The sequence below is a fragment of the Equus caballus genome, chromosome 19 (genome assembly GCF_041296265.1).
Source record: "Equus caballus isolate H_3958 breed thoroughbred chromosome 19, TB-T2T, whole genome shotgun sequence".
NCBI classification, from domain to species: domain Eukaryota; kingdom Metazoa; phylum Chordata; class Mammalia; order Perissodactyla; family Equidae; genus Equus; species Equus caballus.
This window is the reverse complement of record NC_091702.1, coordinates 1015191-1035142: the sequence shown is the minus strand read 5'-3', so window position 1 is coordinate 1035142 and position 19952 is coordinate 1015191. Positions and strand designations below refer to the sequence as shown.

At 49.6% G+C, this 19952-nt stretch overlaps 1 protein-coding gene and 1 long non-coding RNA gene across 2 annotated transcripts in view; one reads left to right on the top strand and one right to left on the bottom strand.

Moving 5' to 3' along the window:
• Positions 1-19952, top strand: part of LOC138919034 (uncharacterized) — a 111956-nt gene that overhangs the window by 85744 nt on the left and 6260 nt on the right.
• LOC138919036 (uncharacterized) overlaps positions 8001-19952 on the bottom strand; it is a 37948-nt gene continuing 25996 nt past the window's right edge. Inside the window, exons 2-3 of the long non-coding RNA XR_011428925.1 lie at positions 17880-17961; positions 8001-11161 (exon numbers count right to left, since the gene is read on the bottom strand). This is a non-coding gene — a long non-coding RNA (uncharacterized lncRNA). The remainder of the gene's footprint in view (positions 11162-17879; positions 17962-19952) is intronic.

Below are 19952 nucleotides of genomic sequence, written 5' to 3'. Positions count from 1 at the left end.
TCCTGTGTGGCTTGTGGCTCTGGTGTCCCCCTTAGAAGAGCGGTCTGTAGCCTGACATAATGCACATGTTTACTAAAAGGGCTTCATTTGAAGCATCTAATCCATAAGCCATTGGGACTTTCCTATCAGCTGGGAAAAATGCTATTCAAGTAGAAAGAGAAATGAAAAATCGATCAGTGCTTCTGAAAATATGGAAGCAGACTAGGATGGCCACCTATTGCATGACACCGCTTATCGGATACATCCAGAAAAGATTGACCAAAACCTGCCAGAACACAGAATAGGTGTTGTCAGGGAGCGAAGGAGGAATGAGGCATGAGCGCTTTGGGAAAAGGCTTCCCTTGTGGTGAAGGGAATGTCCAGCAAGCGGACAGTGGTGATGGAGGCCGAGCATTGGGACTGTACTTAACGCTCGGGAATTGTACACTTGAAAAGGAGAAAATGCAGAGTTCTTAAAATATAAATAAATTTATTTTACAATTTACATAAACACCAAAAAAAGACAAGAAAACGAGCAACATAAACGGCTACACAGACATACAGGGGAAGCAGGGAGAGGAAGGGAGGTCGTGGTGAGGGAGCAGGTGGAAGGGATGGGTCAGGAGCTGGGGATGAAGGGGGTTGGAGAGTGAGCTCTCCCGGGGACAATGCTGGGGCCTGAGCGGGCTCCAGGGCTCCAGGAGGCTCTGGAGCAGGGGATGGCTCTCCCTGCTCCCTGGCGACCACTTCAGCCTGCCCCGGGCACTGGCAGGAGCCAGAGCAGGGGATGGCTCTCCCTGCTCCCTGGCGACCACTTCAGCCTGCCCCGGGGCACTGGCAGGAGCCAGAGCAGGGGATGGCTCTCCCTGCTCCCTGGCGACCACTTCAGCCTGCCCCGGGGCACTGGCAGGAGCCAGAGCAGGGGATGGCTCTCCCTGCTCCCTGGCGACCACTTCAGCCTGCCCCAGGGCACTGGCAGGAGCTGGAGCAGGGGATGGCTCTCCCTGCTCAGCTGGTTCCATGAGAGCCGGCTGCATGGCTCCTGCCGGAGCCTGAGGAGGGGCTGGCTCTCCCCGCTCCCATCCTGGGGCGCTGCTTGTCTCCTGCCCTTGTGCAGGAGCTGCTGGATGTGACTGTGCTCCCCGCACACGGGCTGGGGCCTGTGCTGGCTCTGATCCTTGTGCAACAGTCCCTGAGGACGGCAGCCTTTTCCCCACGCCTGCCGCTACGCTGTTCCTGCCCAGCTTCTCCTCCCTCGGGGAGCTGGACTCCGTGTCCTGAGTGGACCTCTGCAAAGACAGTGACCAACAGTCAGCCCAGAAGCATCAGAGCCCTGCTCAGCTGCCCCTGCTCTTTCTTCTGCCCTCTGCGCCTAATGCTCCCACATCAGGCACCACCCTGTGTCTGCGCAGAATTCTCCCCGGGATGAAACAGATAGACCTCAGGGGCTCGGGAGAAACCTCGGGCAGACGGTGCTGCCCGGCACTCCACGCCCCACCCGATCAGCCATGAGCTGGGGTGGGAATGGGCCCGGCCCACCAGGCTTCTAACCCCTCATCAGCCTGCTCCTCCTCGCGGTGGTCCACTCACACAAACCACCCTTCCACACACACACACACATGCACACACACACTAACACACACACACACACACACACACACCCAGGGAGGGGACGTAGGGCTGTGCAAGTGGGACCACAGTGGTGGCCTGGCCTGGATTGGCCCACCCCGGGCGTCCCTGTGTTACCTCTGTGTCCCTCCGCACGAACGTCCAGAGACGTCTCGAGCGGGACAGGAGCCCGCCTTTGCGTCCAGGGCGCTCCTTGCGGGCTCTGCTGAGGCTGCGGCCCCGGCAGATAGGCAGACAGCAGAGAAACATGCTGCTCCTTCTAGACGAGTGCTAGACGAGTGAGCTGTTGGGGGCTGTCTCTAGGAGCTGGGTGCCTAGAGACCAGGGTTCCAAGTTCTCTTGGGCCCAGTGAGGTCGCTGCCTGGGGTCCCTTCCCTAGGCTTCCTGCTCACACGAGACCTCCCTAAGGGCCCCCTGGGCCGCTGACTGCTCACCCTCCATCCCAACACCACGGCCATCCACAGTTGCACCAACACAGCCCATCCCACCGCCCCCGAGGAGGCCTGGCTCGAGTCAGAAGCCAGCGTTGGGGACGCAGAGCTGGTCAGACCTGGCTCCTCCTTCTTGCCAGTGATGTCCCCCTGGACAGCCATGTGCCTCTCAGGGCCTCCCCATGCCCCCATGTGTGCAGTGCGGGTCGTTCTAGTACCTACTTGCTAAGGGTGTCTTCAGGTGTCTAAACCTATCAATCCCTCTAGCGCCTGTCAACCCATGGGCCGCTACCCCGTGGAGCTCCTGCCCAGACTTAGCATGGGAAGGGTTCCACAAAGGGCTGGGTGGGAGTAGGCTCCAGGGCCCTGGCAGGAGTCGGAGCAGGGGATATCTCTCCCTGCTCCACGGAAGAGACTTCAGCAGGCTCCAGGGCCACTGCAGGAGCCAGAGCAGGGGTTGACTTTCCCTGCTCTGCAGCAACAGCTTCAGCTGACTCCACAGTCCCAGCAGGAGGCATAGCAGGGCATGTCCCTCCCTGGTCTGAGTCCATGGCTTCAGGCTGCTTCAGGGCCCAAGCAGGAGCCAGAGCAGGGGATGGCTGTCCCTGATCCACAGCCAAGGCTACTGCTGACTCCACAGCCCCAGCAGGAACCAAGGGAGGGGATGGCTCTCCCTGGTCTGAGGCTGCAGCTTCAGCTGGCCGCACAAGCGCCAGCAGGACCCAGAGCAGGCATGACTCTCCCTGCTTCCTGATCATGACTTCCAATGGCACCAGGGCCCTTGCATGAGCCAGAGCAGTGGATGGCTCTCCATGCTTCATGGCCGCGTATTCACTCGGCTCCACATCCCCAGCAGGAGGCGTAGCATGGGATGGCTCTCCTTGATCCAAGACCACCACTTCTGGCCGCTCCAGGGCCCTGGCAGGAGCTGCAGCAGGGGATGGCTCTCCCTGGTCCACGGCCACATCTTCAGCCGGCTCCACAGCCCCAGCAGGAGCCAGAGGAGGGGATTGCTCTCCCTCGTCCGCTGCCGTGGCTTCCACCAGCTCCTTTGCCCTGGCAGTCACCTGAGCAGGTGGTGGATCTGCCTGCTCTGTGGCCACATCTTCAGCCGGCTCCAGGGCCCTAGCAGGAGACTCAACAGGGGGTTGCTCTTCCTGGTCCGAGGCCGCCACTTCAGCCAGCTCTAGGGACCAGGCAGGAGCCACAGCAGGAGAAGGCTCTCCCCACTTCCTGGCTGTGTCTTCAGCTGGCTCCACAGCCCCAGCAGGAGCCGTTGCAGGGGATGGCTCTCCGTGCTCCCTGGCTGCAACTTCAGCCGGCTCCTGGGTCCTGGCATGAGCCGGAACCGGGGATGGATCTCCATGCTTGACGACTGCATCTTCAGCTGTTTCCAAAGCTCCAGCAAGACCCAGACAGGGGATGGCTGTCCCTGCTCTGCAGCCAAGGTTTCAGCTGACTCCACAGCCCCAGCAGGTGGGGGAGTGGGGGATGTCTCTCCCTGGTCTGTGGCCATGGCTTCAGCTGGGTGCACAGCCCCAGCAGAAGCCGTAGCAGGGGGTGGCTCTCCCTGCTCCCTTGCCACACCTTCAGCCTTCTCCCGGGTACTGGCAGGAGCTGGGGCAGAGGGTGGCTTTCCCTGGTTTCATGGCCATGTCTTCAGCCGGCTCCAGAGCCCCAGCAGGTGCTGTAGCAGGGGATGGCTCTCCCAGCTCCACGCCTATGTCTTCATCCGGCTCCACAGCCCCAGCAGGAGCCAGAGCAGAGGATGGCTCTCTCTGCTCCTTGGCTATGGCTTCTGCTGGCTCCAGGGCCCGGGCAGGAGCCAGAGGAGGGGATGGCTCTCCCTGCTCCGTTAGTTGGGACTCAGCCAGCTGCAGGTCTCCTGCCAGAGTCTGTGCAGGGGATGACTCTCCTTGCTCGGATGGTGGTGCCTCAGTCGGTGGCAGGTCTCCTGCAGGAACCTGTGTAGGGGAGGGGTCCCCTGGCTGTGATGGTTGGGCCTCAGCTGGCAGAAGGTCTCCTGCAGGAGGCTGTGCAGGGTATGGCTCTCCCAGCATGGATGGTGAGGCCTCATTTCCCCGCAGATCTGCTGCAAGAGCCTGTGCAGGGATGGCTCTCCTTGCATGGAGGGTTGGGTCACGTTCGGCTGCAGATCTCCTGCAGGAGCTTGTGCAAGGATGGCTCTCCCTACATGGAGGATGGGTCCTCAGCTGCTTGCATGTCTCCTGCAGGAGCCAGTGCAGGGGATGGCTCTCCCTGCTCAGTTAGTTGCGACTCAGCCAGCTGCAGGTCTCCTGCCAGAGTCTGCAGAAGACTCTCCTTGCTTGGATGGTGGTGGCTAGCCTGTGGCAGGTTTCCTGCTGGAGCCTGTTCAAGGATAGCTCTCCCTGCACAGAAGGTGGGATTTCAGGCCCCTGCAAGTCTCCTACAGGAGGCTCTGCAAGGATGGCTCTCCTTGCATGGATAGTAGGGCCTCGTTCGGCTGCAGATTTCCTGCAGGAGCCTGTGCAGGGGATGGCTATCCCTGCTCAGATGGTGTGGCCTCAGCCAGCTGCCGGTGTCCTGCAGTAGCCTTTCCAAGGATGGCTCTCCCTGCATGGATGGTGGGGCCTCAGCTGGCGGCAGGTTTCCTGCAGCATCCTGTGCAAGGACGGCTCTTCCTGCATGGATGGTGGGGCCTCACTTGGCCACAGTTCTCCTGCAGGAGCCTGTGCAGGGGATAATGTTTGGGGGGGAATGACACTCTTGTGGCAGAAAAAGCTTAAAAAAACTAGCTGCGCCAGACTGTATCCCAGCACTGTGTGTGTTCCAGGCTGCCTTTGTCTTGCTCACCATTTTATTTCCATCCCTGGGGCAGTGCCTGGCACATGGTAGGTACCCATAGTCAATACTTAAATCCATAAGTGAATGCAAACAGAAAGTGCTGTGAGAGTAGCAAAAGAGGAATTGGTAAGTCTCCCAGGGTGGAACACACGAGAGAGAAGGCATCGTGGGGGAGGTGGCAGGGGAATTTACCAGGTAGACTGGGGATGGGTGGCAGGAAAGGTTCCATGGCGAAGGGGAGGGGCAGGGGCAGGCTTTAACTGCTGAGAGCATGTGGGGCTGCTGGAGTCTGATCTGCTTCCAGGGCAGTGGTGTGGGAGAGGCTGGAGGACAGGTGGAGAGTGAGTGATGCAGGATTTTGTGGAGTTGGGGGAGGAGGTGGTGAAGGCCGCTTGGGGAGCTGCGGGCGGCAGACACAGGTGGGGAGACGTGTAAGGAGAATTGACTGGATTTGGGGCTTGATTCGATGGATGGAGTGAGCTAGAGGGAGTCGAGCATGACTCCACAGGCCAAAGAGCTGCTGCTGATGTTCTCAGCCCAGATCGGGGAGTCCCAGAGGAGGAATGGGCTTGGGCTGGGTGGGAGCGGGAAGCGAGGAGGAGGTAGAGAGTGTATCTGCTTTTAGGGTTGCGGTAGAGTGTAGTGCTTCTGGCACAGGCTTCAAAGTCACATGGATGCGAGTTCACGTCCCTGCTTCCCCAAATAGTAACTGGATGACTTTGGACAACTTACCAACCTTCTCTGAGATTCAGTTTCTTGTTAGATGGTCTTGGATATTGTCTTAGCACAGTGGCAGGCATGGTAAGCAGTCATTAAAGGTGCTTTTCATTAGGCTGTAGAAAAATAGATCTGGAACTCAGTAGACTTTTGGAGACCGGACATAACAGTGTATAGTCGAGAGTGAAAGTCTTGGGAACAGATGCTGCCTCCCAGGGGAGTAAATAGTGAGGAGAGAAGAGGGCAGAAGACAGACCTTGGAGAAGGCTTCCAGCACTGAAGGGTAAGGAGTAGAGGCTGAGCTAGTGACACAGATTGGAAGTTATTAGAGAGGAGGAAGAGATGGATGGGGAAGAGAAAGTCTCCTGGAGGAGGGAGTGTTTCCTCAGGGATGCAGTGGGATGGAGGAGCTCTCGGGTTTGCTCCTTAGGATGTCGGGCACCCTCCTTTAGCAAGAGCACTTTCTGTGCAGTGGCACAGAAGCCAGGCTGCAGTCGATTGAGAAAGAATCCGATGTGGAGGCCGTGTGGGGCAGCCTGCCTGGATCCGGCCCCATCAGGGAGCATGAGGGAATGCTACTGTGCTTTGGGTCCATCGACTAGGACACTGGGCTTCCAGAGACTTCTTCTCATGAACCTCCGCTCTGTCTGATAGGTTGCGTGTGGTCAGGACCATAGGCTGTTGCTGAGGGATAGAGGAGAAGTCTGTTCTAGTGGATGGGGCACAGATGGACAAACAGATAGTGCCCTCACACCCCCTTGGGAGGGGCCGTATGCAGCTGTGAGCTGTAGGGCTCTCAGGGGCTGGAACCACCTGCCTTCCTTTCACTCTTCCCTCTCCCATCACTTCCTGGGGAACAGTTCTCTTTGTGCGGTCCATTTCCCCTCAGCCCCAGCTCCCATGGACAGGAACTGCCAGAGGGTTGGACGGGGGATTAGAGCCTCCCCTCCACAAAGGAGTTCTGAGCCTTTCTCTTCAGAGACACAGGAGACTGCCTGACGCTTTCAAAGAAGACACAGGGGCCACCTAAAGGGAGCTCAACTGTAGCTGATTTGAGAAGAATGTGATCAATGAAGGGAAGAATGAGGGACAAGCTTTCTCAACCTTGTATGCTGAATCTTTTTGTCTCTGATATTTGTCTGAGGGAGGGCCATTAAATTTAAGATGAAATCTCATGTAAGTCCTCAATAATCCCACCACCACATGAAGCCGTCTTTGCCTCATTGTCTCCTGTTTTCCCCCAGTCCTTCTTCCTATGTGTCCATCATTTACACTGCAGTCTTAACCTAGATGTGGCTTTCTATGCTTGTTTTATCATTTCAAATTACAGAAACCATTTTTCCATGTTGGTAGAATGTTTTTTCTTTGCTGAGGAGATTTGCCCTGAACCAACATCTGTGCCAGTCTTCCTCTGTTTTGTATGTGGGTCACCACCACAGCACGGCCATTGGCAAGTGGTGTAGGTCTGCAGCGGGGAACCAAATGCAGACCCCTGATGTGGAGCACGCCCAACTTAACCACAAGGCCATGGGACCACCCCCATGTTGGTACACTTTTCACAGTTACAGTTTTTAATGTTTGCATGATATAGCATCTTCTAATCATTTTATCCATGACTTACTTTTAGGTATAGAATACATTATTATTAACTATAGTCATCTTTTTGTATATTAGATCTCAATAGCTTATTTATCTCCTAACTGAGAGTTTGCACCTTTTCACCAACATCTCCTCGTTCCCCTCTCACACCCCCGCTCCCTGGGAGCCACCATTCTACTGTCTGTTTCTATGAATTTGAGTTTTTCAGATTCCACATATAAGTAAGACGATGCAGTAATTCCCTTTCTGTGTCTGGCTTATTTAACTCAGCATAATGTCCTCCAGGTACATCCACGTTGTCAGGAAAGGCAGGATTTCTTTCTTTTTGAAAGCTGAATAATATACAGTTGTGTAGATGCACCACATTTTTTGTCCCTTCATCCATGAATAGCCCCGTGGTTTGCTCCCTGTGGTGGCTGTTGTGACAAATGCTGTGGTGCACACATGAGTGCGGAAGTTACTTCAAGACATAGATTCTGTTATCTTCCGACGTACCCCCAGCTGTGGGATTGCTGCATCATATGACAGTTCCACTTTTAATGTTTGGAGAAAACTCCAAATTGTTTTTACGTAATGGCTGGACTAACAAAAACCAATTCCAGATGGATTTTAAATACAAATGGAAGTTATAAAAATACCTTCTGTGACACGTACCTTAGGAGAATATTTTCAAGAACTTGGGGCAGGCAAGCATTTCATAGAACAAAAGGCATACTAATCGTAAAGAACAAAAGGATAAATTGGAAAGTATTAAAAAGAAGAACTTGTTTTTGTCTAAAGAAACTTCTAAGAGAGTAAAGAAGGCAGGCACGAAGGGCATAAATACTTACCATTTATTTATCTGACAAAAGACGATTCTAGGATGTGTAACTAACTCCTATAAATTGATAAAGACACACACAGACAATCCACCATGAAAAGAAATGGGCAGGAGATTTGACTAGGCATGTCACAAAAAAGATACCCAAATGGGAATCATTAGATGAATGGGTGCTCCACATTATTACTCGTGAGGAAAATGCAAATTAAAATGACGACGAGATACCCCTACATGTACACCACAATGGTCAAAATCAAAAACTCTGACAACAGCCAGTGTTAATGAGGCTGTGAAGCAACTAGAACTCTCATACACAGCTGTGAGGGTAAACTATTTCATCCACTTTGAAGCTCTCTGGTAGTATCTCCTAGAGGTGGACGTGCACATAGTCTATGACCCAACAATGATGTCCCCAACATAGACGTGTTCCTATGTTGGCCAGCAGACTTATACAAGATGTTCAGAGCAGCATCTTTTGGCATATCCTCAAACTGGAAACAACTCACTGGACATCAGTGGTGGAGTGGACAAATAAAATGGGTTATGTTTCATAGTGCAATACCATACAGAAATAATGTTCAGCCACAGCCACATTCAAGAATATTGATGAATCTTACAAGCGTAATGAAAGAAGCTCGACATAGAAGGAGACACACAGAATGATTCCATGTCAATAGAGTTCAAAGACAAGAAAGACAAATGGAAAGTTAGAATATTGATTTCCCTTGGGGGAGAGGCAGGGACCTGGGAGGGGGCATCAGGTGGCCGTTCAAGGGCAGCTCATGTTCTATTTCTTGTGGGTACCGGTTGCCGGATGTGTTCCCTTTGGGTAATTCATGGAGCTATGCAAGTATGATTTCCATAGTTTCTGGTATGTATGCTATGCTCCCAATTGCCAATCCAATCTTGTGATTGTACCCTTTTTGACTGATTAGTCCCAAGGCAAGGCATAGTGGTTGGTGCAAAGCTCTGGAATTAAGGACCTGGATGCATAGCCCAGATATAACCTCTTCCAGCCTCGGAGACCCTGGCCAAGGGACTACCTCTCTAAGCATCACTTTCTTCATCTGTAGGCTGGCTTGAAGATGGAAGCTGTCTCTTACTTAGTGGGAGGATCCATTCCTTACTGGCACAGGGCAAGAACTCCATAAACAAGGGCTCTTGCGGTTGTTCTTGCTGTTCTTCCATGTTTGGGCGAGGGAGCTGGTGGATGGTGGCCAGTGGCGGAGGGAGGAGCAGGATGGGGATCCAGTGAAGACACGTTCTCCAGGTGAGGGTGAGGGGACAGAGCAGAGCTGATGCTGAGGTGCAGAGGGGAGGGTCCCAGGCCTGAGTCCCCTCCTTCCTTCCCCATCTCAGCTCCTGCCATCTGTAAACACAGGAGGTGAACTAACCAGGTGATCTCTAGATGGTTCACCCTTCCAGCTAGGACACTGGAGAGTTGGGAGGGTGACGGTTAGGCCATGAAAAGCCAAAAACAAATTTCCCAGTTGGATCCCCCCTCAAACACAAAGGACCATCTCTGGGAGCGAGTTGAGTTGGAGATCAGTGGTGGGATTATGGGTCCTTTCTATACTGTTCCTTGTACATTTTTCTATTTGGGATGGGAGCCACCCAAGCTGAGGAGCTGCCTGGGTGGCTGAGGCTCCTGGGGTGTTTCCCTTATCTCAAGACTCCACATGAAAGGGGGTCCCTTGGCCCTGGAGAGCAGAGAGTCACGTTCTGTGGATGGGACGGCGTGGAAGTCCCTGGGCTCCGGAGTGCTCTGTCGGCCCTGACACAGACCCTCCATGAGGAATGTCCCTGCATTTGATGGCTTGTGGGGGGAGTACATTAAGAGGAGGGGGCTCATGCTGTCAGTGCCTGTCCTCCAGGGACCCGTGACCTTCTGCCCTCCTCCTTGTTGCCCTGAATCAGCCCCTAGCCTCCCCTGGGTGGAGCCCCATCTTCCCAGCCTGACCCATTAGAATCCGAACTCCCCCAGAAGCTCAAGAGGAGAGAGTCCGTGAGTGCGGCTTTTGTCCACTCCAGGGTATCTACCCCTCTCAGCCTTTGGGCCTGGCCTCTCCCTGGGGGAGTCTGGGTCTCAGAAGCTGCACCTGGGCTCCTCCCAGCTAGCAATATGTGCTTCCACTCACATCTTGCGCCACCGAGCTGTGTCCGCCTGCAGTGTGCACAATCCATGCACTGAGCCTTGTTTGGGGTGAAGGTTTGTGCTGCACAGGGAAGCAGGGGTGGATGGTGAGGAGGGGACAGACGAGTGAAATGCTGCCTAGAGCAGGCAGGAGTCAGGGGAGCCAGGGCACGATATGGTCGGCACTGGGGGCCTTGACATCTGCAGTCATGATGTGAAGGTGGGAGCAGCCCGCGCTCTGCACCAGCCTCGGCCCCTCTGACTGCTGGGGTCAGGTGCAGGAGAGGCACAGAGTTGGGCTCCCAGGACGGATTTCACCTGGCCGGGACCATGGAAGGAATGGGCAGAGCTGTGGGTCGGGAGCGTGGGGCTGTCCCAGAGCTCAGTGTGTGCTGGGAAAGGAAGGATGTGATGTAGGGAAAGGAAAGTGGGCATGGAGCAAGGGTGGCAGACGGAGACCCACTGGGCTGAGGAGGTGTTGGGGGAAGGAACCGACAGTGAGAGGGCAGGAACGACACCAGTGGGTGCTGGCTAGAGGTGGCTGGCCTGAAAAGGGGTGTCAGTCATGGTGGAGATGTTTAAATGTGTTCTGTGAGGCCAGGGCAGTGGGTGGTGGGGTTCGAGTGGAGGAGGGAGGAGGCAGGGCCACAAGGGTCTGGGATGTCAGAAGGATCCTCTGGGTGGATGCAGAGTGACCAAGAGGGGTCGACTCACAGTGGTGGTGTAGAGAGAGACAGGGCTGGCTTGCACACCCACTTCGATGCACACACACATGAACACACACACACTGTGATCAGAACACAGGGTGCTGTTGGCCCAAAGGCTGAGCACAGCTGCCTCTAGTGCTGGCTGATGTTGACGGCCCACTCCTTGTAGCCACGCCACTGTCCCTAAGGCCCCTCCTGCCCACGGAGACCCCACTGAAGAGCTTCATCTGCACGTCCTGATTATTCATCTTTTCATTGAAGTCGCTGATGCACTGGTCCCTCTCCAGGATGAAGCAGACATGGATGATGGCTCTCCACCCTGGAAGAGACACAGGTTAGAGCCATGTTGGACTTGTCAGGGTCCACGGGGATGGGGAGGGACCTACTGCCTGCAGGAGGGAGAGCAGATGTAGGGGGAGCCCCCATGCAGGGAGCTGCATGGTCAGGAGGGCAGCAGTCTCAGACCATCAGCAAAACAGAATGGATGTGGCTGGTGGCTGGCCGGGGTGCCCTCAACCCTGGTTCTCTGCTGGCCTCAGATCGCCACCCTCAACTTGGCTCCTGAGGCTTGTTTTCCCGAGTTCTCCCATTGCTGCAGGGAGCTTAGGAGCAGCTGACCCAAGCCCCAGACTTGCAGACCGGGTCTCTGGATGGCGTAAGAGGAGATGACGGACACCGTACCAGCAGGGTGTGGTGTCGCCTGAGGGCAGGGCCCGGTGAGGTGGGGGAAGCACAGGAGCCCTGTCCCTGGGCAGGGGCCAGCTTCAGTGAAAAAGACTCCTAGCTGGAAGGGTGGCCAGGGAAGACTGTGCTCGGGCTCTGGGAAACTGGAGAAAGTTGGTTCTTGGACACAGTGTGGACAGAACATGAGCTGCATGTTGGGACCCGCCGGGATGACGGACGACTCTGAGCAGTGGAGGAAAACTGCCTCCCCAGGTGGAGATCTGAGGTTTCAGTGGGCCACGGGAGATGAGTCTGTCCCCTGAAAGGTCAGCCAGATTTGTTACTGAACCTGATGTGAGTTCGCTCACCTGTTGCGCAGCAAGCCAATCTCTGACACTGGGTGTGGTGGAAGAAAGCAGGAACTTTATTTTTGCACAGCGCTGAGCAAGGAGAGAGGGAAGCTAACGCTGAAATCCCAAACTCCCCACAAAGGTAAAAGGAAGGGTTTTTATTTGGGGTTTTAGGTAGGGGAGTGGGAGCATATGGCCTTGCTGGTCGGAGCTTTCCCACCAGCCTGTCTTTTGCCTTGAGACTACTTGCAGAGAAGAGGAAGCCTGTGACCTTGCTGGTCAGCAGCTTTCCCACCAGACTGTATCTCTTTGCAGGGAGGAGATAATCCAGGTGCTTGTCCTTGATGGTATCTGTCTCCATGGAGGATAGTGGATTATGGAGCCAGGAAGCCAGAGAGTAAGCAAGGAATGAGTGTGATTTTAAACCCATATATTCTGGGTTTAATGTGAGGAAACTGATATCAGGGTCCGTATCATAGCCACTATAGAAAGCAGTATGGAGTATCCTTAGGTCATTAACAATAGATCTACCATAGGATCCAGCGATTCCACTGTTGGGTCTTTATCCAATGAGCTTGAAAACACAAATGCATACAGATACATGCATCTCTATGTTCATGGCAGCATTATTCACAATAGCCAAGACTTGGAAGCAACCTAGGTGCCCATCAAGGGACAAATGGATAAAGAAGATGTGGTGTATATATATACACAATGGAATACTACTCAGCCCTAAGAAATGATGAAACCTGGCCATTTGCGACAATATAGATCGACCTTGAGGGTATTATACTAAGTGAAAAATGTCAGAGGGAGAAAGTCAAATACCGTATGATTTCACCCATAAGTGGAAGACAAAAACAACAGCAAACAATCACATATCAACAGTGATTGGAGTAGTGGTTACCAGAGGGGAAGGAGGGAGGGAACAGGGTGAAAGGCGTGGCTGGGCACACGTGTGTCTTGTTGGATTGTAATTAGTCTTTGGGTGGTGAACATGATCTAATCTACACAGAATTTGAAATATATTATGATGTACATCATAATATACACAAAAATTTAGAATTACAGTCTGGATCCAAACTTCCGTATTTTTAAAAAAATGTGTTTAAATTCTTAGAATAGTTTCTTACTTTACATTGATCATCACTTTAATCTGTGTTACTTTTTTTTGTGTGTGTGTAAGGAAGATTGGCCCTGAGCTAACATCTGTTGCCAATCTTCCTCCTTTTTTTTTCTTGCCAAAGCCCCAGTACATAGTTGTGTATTCTAGCGCTTCTCTGTGGGATGCCTCCACAGCATGGCTTGATGAGCAGTGTGTAGGTTCACATGCAGGATCCGAACTGGCAAACCTTGGGCTGCCAAACAGGAGCACGTGAACTTAATCACTAGGCCACGGGGCTGGCCCACAGCTTCCATATTTTATGTGAATCTTAAATAATGCTATCCAGCAAACTGAGTAAGAGGGAAAATTTTCCAACTTGTTTTATGAGGACTGTAAAATCTTGATACCAAAACCTTACAAGGACCCTACAAAAAGGGGAATAATAAACAAACAGAAAATTAGACTTTATGAATTATACCATTAACTATAACAGCAAAAGCTTCAAATATGAAAGATTGAATTTGATGAAATATGTAGAAGACCCCTAGATTACACACAACAAAATATTTTTAAGAAAAATTTAAAAGACCTAAATAAAAGGAGGGCTGCAACATGCTCATGGATTGGAAGACTGTGTACTTAGAGATGTCAATTTTCTCCAAATTTTTCTATAGAGTCAATGTAATGGCAATCAAACTAAAAGCAGTTATGGGTGGTGGGTGGAGGGACTTACATAATGAGCCAAAAATAGTCATGATACTCTTGGAGAAGAAAAATAAAAGCGATGGACTTACACTGCTAAATATCTAGACTAAAGCTATAATAATTGAAACAGTGTGCTATTGGCACAACGTTATATACACAGACAAATGGAACATAGAAGTGTGGAAGCACACCTACAGATAAGACAGATCATGTTACAATGTAGCGGGGGAAGGATGTTCTTTTCAATAAATAATGCTGGGTAAGTTGGATGTGAATATGGAAAGAATACATTTTGATCCTGACCTCACACCATACACAAACATCAATTTCAGGTGGATATAAAATCTAAATGTGAAAGATATAACAGTAAAGACTCTTTTAGAAGAAAAAATAGAAAAATATTTATGAGCTTGGAGTAGGACAGATTTTTTAAACAGGACGTTAAAACACTATACAGGCTACAAATAGAAACATTGCACTACATTAAAATTAAGAACTTCCAGTTATCAAAAATTACCATATAAAGCCTAAAAATGAGAGTTACAGAGGAGAGAAAGGGTATCAATACTTACGTTGAAGAAAGAACTCATGAGCAAAACATATTAAGAACCCTTACAATCTCACTAAGAAAAAAGCTGACAACTCAATAGAAAATAGGCAAAGCATTTGAACAGGCACTCACAACAGAGAACATCCAAATGGCTGATCAACATATGAAAGGCTCTTAACATGATTAGTCACCAGAGAAATGCAAAGTAAACCTACATTTGAAATAGAGTCACTCACCTCCTATGATGGCTAAAATAAAAAATACAGACACACCAACCGAATTTTGGCAAGGAGATTGAACAAGTGGAACAACTGGATTTCTCATACACTGCAGGTTGGAGAGTAAATTACTACAACCACCACTTTGTGAAACACTTTGTCAGTATCTGCTATAGCTGAGAATGAGCATACAGTCAACAGGAATGCTAGTATTTGGCCACCAAGGTCTTGTTCTAGAATTTTCATACGAGTACTATTTATAACAGACCAAAGTGGAAACTATCCAAATATCCATCAATATTAGAGTGGGTAATTAAACTGTGGGATAGGCACACAATGCAAATCTATTCAGTAACGAGAACAAATGTCTAAACACAACAGCAGGAATGAATCTCATGAAGCAAAATATTGAGCCAAAGAAGTTAGACACAAAAGAGTATGTCCTGTACGATTCTAAATTTATCAAGTTCAAAACCAGGCTCAATTTAGCTTTGGTATTCAAAGTCAAATAGTAGTTACCCCTGTGGGACACTGATGGAAAGCGGAATAATAAGAACCTCTGGGGGGCAAGTGACATTGTTTGTCTTGATCTGTGTGCTGGTTACCCTATGGATTCACTTTCTGAAAATTCATCATGCTGTACCCTTATGATTTGTTCAGTTCTCTGAATATATGGTATACTTAATAAAATGTTTTTAAACCCATATTACTCCTACAAGTATTAGGATTTAGTAGAGGGGTCAGATGAAATAATTAAAACTATAACACACTTCCTCTGTCTTTGACAAAATGAATAGTTAAATAGATCACACTTTCTAACCTAGAGAATCTAATTCAGTTGCTCAGCAAGCAAGCGGTCAGATTTGGGATCTAATGTATTAGGCCACATAAGCATTTCATTTAATATTTCAAAGTAGGGAACAAATCTAATCATTTCTAACATAATGGTCACTTTCTTAAAGGGCTCTTGGGTAAGAGCAGAAACAAAGACAAAAATCAGAAAATAGTAGCAAAGACGTGAGATGGCAGAGTGAGAGAAAGAGGATACGTAAATGAGTAGGTTGAGTGAGGCTGAAATTTCCCTAGACTTCACTTATCCTGGAACAATGTCAGCAGTTCCAGCTACACATGGCACGTTGAATATACATAAAACAAATACAGTGATAAAAATGTTTCTGAACTACATTTTGAAAACTTGTGGAGAAAAAAGCGCGGGAAGCCCAAGAGAGGGTCAGAGAATGAGAGAGATATTAGACAAATACTAAGAAAAGAATAGAAAGGCAGACAGATGCAGAAGACATCAAAGAGCAAGAAGAGGTCCAACTTCAGACCTATACGGACTTACTTCATCTTTTCCTCTCCAGATGCAATTCTACCTGCAGAAGTAGTGACTTTAACTCATATGGCAACTGATATAAATGTTGACAACGTGAAGGGGTAATGGGACTTGGATGTGAATTTCCATCTTACTCATGAGCAAAACAAAATGTGGCAGCATCATGACATTAACAGTCAATCAGACATAGGACAAGTGCAGTTTGATTAAATGTAGGAAAAAAGAGAAAGCCCAACTCTATTGTTCCTGAAACCATTAGTGAAACAGAATCTAATGGAGAGGAAAGACCTCACAGATTATTTATTCCCTGCCCTTTCCTGGCATACAAACATAGGAAACTTGGCTCATTCCTAGTAAAATATAGAGAAAGTCTAGGTATTTCTCAAATTAAACTGACCCTTATATAAGAATTCTGTTTCTGCAGGTGGGACACAGACGCTTAGAGCTTCTCTATAAGGATATTATCAATGATCCTCAGTTTGGACACATTAGCAGATATATGACTCTGTAGGAGAAAATTTTTCTGTAGCCTGTAAGCACTGCCCTCTTGTGAAAAGATTGCATTCCTGAGGAAAACCACTTGTCCTATATTCCTAGTAACACCTATGGCAGGAAGGAGTGGACCCAGAACAAAAGAGGTTGATTCGTATCCCCCATCTCGCTTATGCTCTGGCCACACAGGAAGAGAAGAGGTGCGTGGAGAGTTCTAATGTGAGGTCCTGAAGGGAAAGGTGTGTGAAAGCAGAAGGGAAGTAAGACCAAAGGAAGAAAAATTGATTCCTCTCTCCAACTTTAAAGGGAAAAAGGCAAATGGAAAGAGACAGAGTAAGTTAGAGGGGATGAGGGAATGGTGGACACAGCCAGCATAGGAGAAAATGAATTTGGAGTGCATTGGCTTAATGACCTGAAGCTTCAATAGATATGTGTCTTCATAATCACTGAAAATAAAAATAAAAATAAATAGGCTTAAAAGAGGACAAGAAGAAGAAATGGCATCTTGGATGATCATCCCAGTCTAGCCTGGTGATGACACAGCCTGCACACCATCAATACGAGAGTCCCCACGGAAGACCTGCCGAGCTAAACCCTTCCCAAACTCCTGACCCACAAAATAGTGAGAAAAATAAAACAATTCTTGCAAGTTGCCAAGTTTCAGGATAATTTGTTAACTAGCTAAAGGTAACTGGAACAGCCACCCAAGACAGATGCATATCTGCCTGGGCAAAGAGAACTGCCAGAGAAACACATGGGTTAGAGGCATTGGATTTATGGGTGTTGCATGGGCCCAGGGTCTGGTATGCAGCCCCCAATGGTGGTAGAGCCCATGTCAGAGGTGCTGCCGCTGGAGGCTGTGTCACAAGTTCTGCTGTGGCTCCTGACACCTCAGGTTGAAGATGCTACCTTACACCGCTGTGGGAGGGGCAGGTGTGAAGCCAGAAGTACCTTTTCTCCTCCTGTAGCCTCTGGTTGTTGTTGTGGGTAAGTGTGATTTTTGAAACCTCGCATCAGGGCACCACTGCCTCTGCCAGTGGTATCTGCATTTTGAATGCAGCCCTTGATGTTGAAAGACCAGGGTCAGAGTCATTGCTGCCTGGGGAAACGGAGGGGGCTCGTTCACTGGCACTGCTGTGTTGCCTGCAGTCTCAGGGCATGGGCGCCCCCCACCATCGTGGGGGGTGGGGTAGGGCTAAACCGAATGTCATTGTTCTTCCTGCAGTCTCTGGTCACTGGCCCGCGCTGGTGAGCATTTTGAAATCTCAGGTCAGAGCACCACCACCCTTGCTGTGGATATCTGTGCTGTGGATGCTGTACCCACGGCTGGAAACACCAGAGCCACTGTCAGAGAGAGAGAGAGGGAGCTGGGTCGCTGGCACTGCTGTGTGTCCTGAAGCCTCAGGTCGTGTGCACGACCCACCACTGCTGGGACAAAGAGGGGCTATGCAACAAGCACCATGCCTGCTCCTGTAGCCTCAGGCTGCTGATGCATGCAGCTGTGCTCCTCAGGTTAGGACACCAGAACCACCGCTGGCAGCATACACATTTTGTATTGCCACTGCCTTCGGAGGGGGAGGGGGCTGCTTCCCTAGTTCCATTGCTCTAGCCCACCAACCTTTTGACGTATAGATGCACGGAAGTCTCAGGCATTCTGGTGTTCTTTGCAGCGAGTCCTTTTTTGGTCAATTGATGTCCCACTAGGTGTAACATAAAGCGGACAGACAAAGAGAACTGACTTTACCATGATGCAGCTGTCACGTTTCTTTTTTTAAAATTAATTATTTATTTATTTTCTGATGTACATCATAATAAATTTCGAATTCTGTGTAGATTACATCGTGTTCACCATCAGAAAATGAATTATAGTCCGTCACCTCACATGGGAGCCTCATCACCCCTATGCCCTCCCCCTGCCCCCTCCCCCTATGATAACCACCAATCCAATCTCCAATGCTATGTGTTTGTTTGTCATTGTTTTTATCCTTTACTTATGAGGGAGATAATATGGAATTTGAGTTTCTCGCCCTGACTTATTTAACTCAGCATAATACCCTTAAGACCCATCCGTGTTGTCACAAATGGCCAGATTTCATCTTTTCTTATGGTTGAGTAGTAGTCCATCGTGTATAAATACCACATCTTCTTTATCCATTCGTCCCCTGATGGGCACCTAGGTTGCTTCCAAGTCTTGGCTATTGTGTATAACGCTGCAACGAACATGGGGTGCCAGTATCTTTGTGCCTTTGTGTTTTCAAGTTCCTTGGATAAATACCCAGCAGTGGGATAGCTGGATCATATGGTAGATCTATCCTTAATTTTCTGAGGGAACTCCATACTGCTTTCCATAGTGGCTGCACCAGTCTGCACTCCCACCAGCAGTGAACAAGCGCTCCCTTCTCTCCACATCCTCTTCAATATTTGTTGTTTCCTGTCTTGTTAATTATAGCCATTCTGACCAGAGTGAGGTGATCCCTCTTTGTAGTTTTGATTTGCATTTCCCTGATAGCTAATGATGTTATTTTACTTCTGTATCTGAAATCTTTTCACATGTTATATTAATGTAGTGTATAAAATTGGAGTATGACCAACAGCGAGAGTGAGGAATGCTAGCAGTAACTTCCTGCTTCCATTCCTTGACTTCTCTTCTATGATATGGCACATGGGGAAACCTCAAAAGTGTCTTGTGGGTAATAGAGGCTAGATCTTTCTCACTGTCTTCTCACAAGGGTTGGATACAAAAAGAGTACAGAGAACTTGGTTCCAAGATGGAAAAAAGCCAGGGACTCTAGGGAATATTTCTCTCCACGGTTAATTGACCCTTAGAGAAGATGTCCCCATGTTGTCTTCAGAGCCACGTTCATTGAGATAACTAGTTCTCCTGACCTCTACAGACTGAGTCCAGGAAAGCCCTTTGGGAATGCTCATCTCCGTGCATACAAGTGTAATTGGCATCTTGAGTAATGGTTTTCAGAAGAGATTCAGGATGTGTCCTCTGGGTTGGAATCTCTGATGCCATCTACTTAGTGTCTTTGATTTGCCTCAGGTGACATCATCATAGGTCTTCTGGACTATGGCTTGATTCATTTCTCACAGACAGTACTCCTCTTCCCTCACATTTGCCTTGTTTCAGACCAAGTCTCATTCCTGATAAGAAAACATTCATGGAGTCATGAAGGGGCTAATTCTAAAAAGACCAGTGCTAAAGGCAAATTCTGGTTTTATTAAATAGAAAAGGGGGTATAAAGCTAAGAAGAGAGTGCCTTCAACGATTCAAAATAGCAGAAAACACAAAACAGATTTTCTTTTGACTCTAGGCCCATTGATGATTAAGCTGGTGTTAGATGTAGCTTCTTAATCAGGTAACATTAATTGAAATTCTTATTGCCTAAGCTTGCATGGCCAGTTTGGAATGGAGAGGCATCTGAAATATAGGTTTAGAGGCAGCAGAAGCATTTGCATGATTCAAAGACCCAACTAGTAGACGTTAAGGAAGTCCAGTTACTTAATCTATCCTGGCGTGTGCTGATGGAGCTCAAAACCTGAGCATACCTTGCCAGAGCCTTACAGAATTACATGCACTCTTGCTCTTGATGATGGTCTGTCACTAGGATAGTTAGCATAATCAGTGCTGACTGTGGAGGACAATATAGTCTATGCCATTCCACCAGTAAAAAGAGAGTTCCAGGGT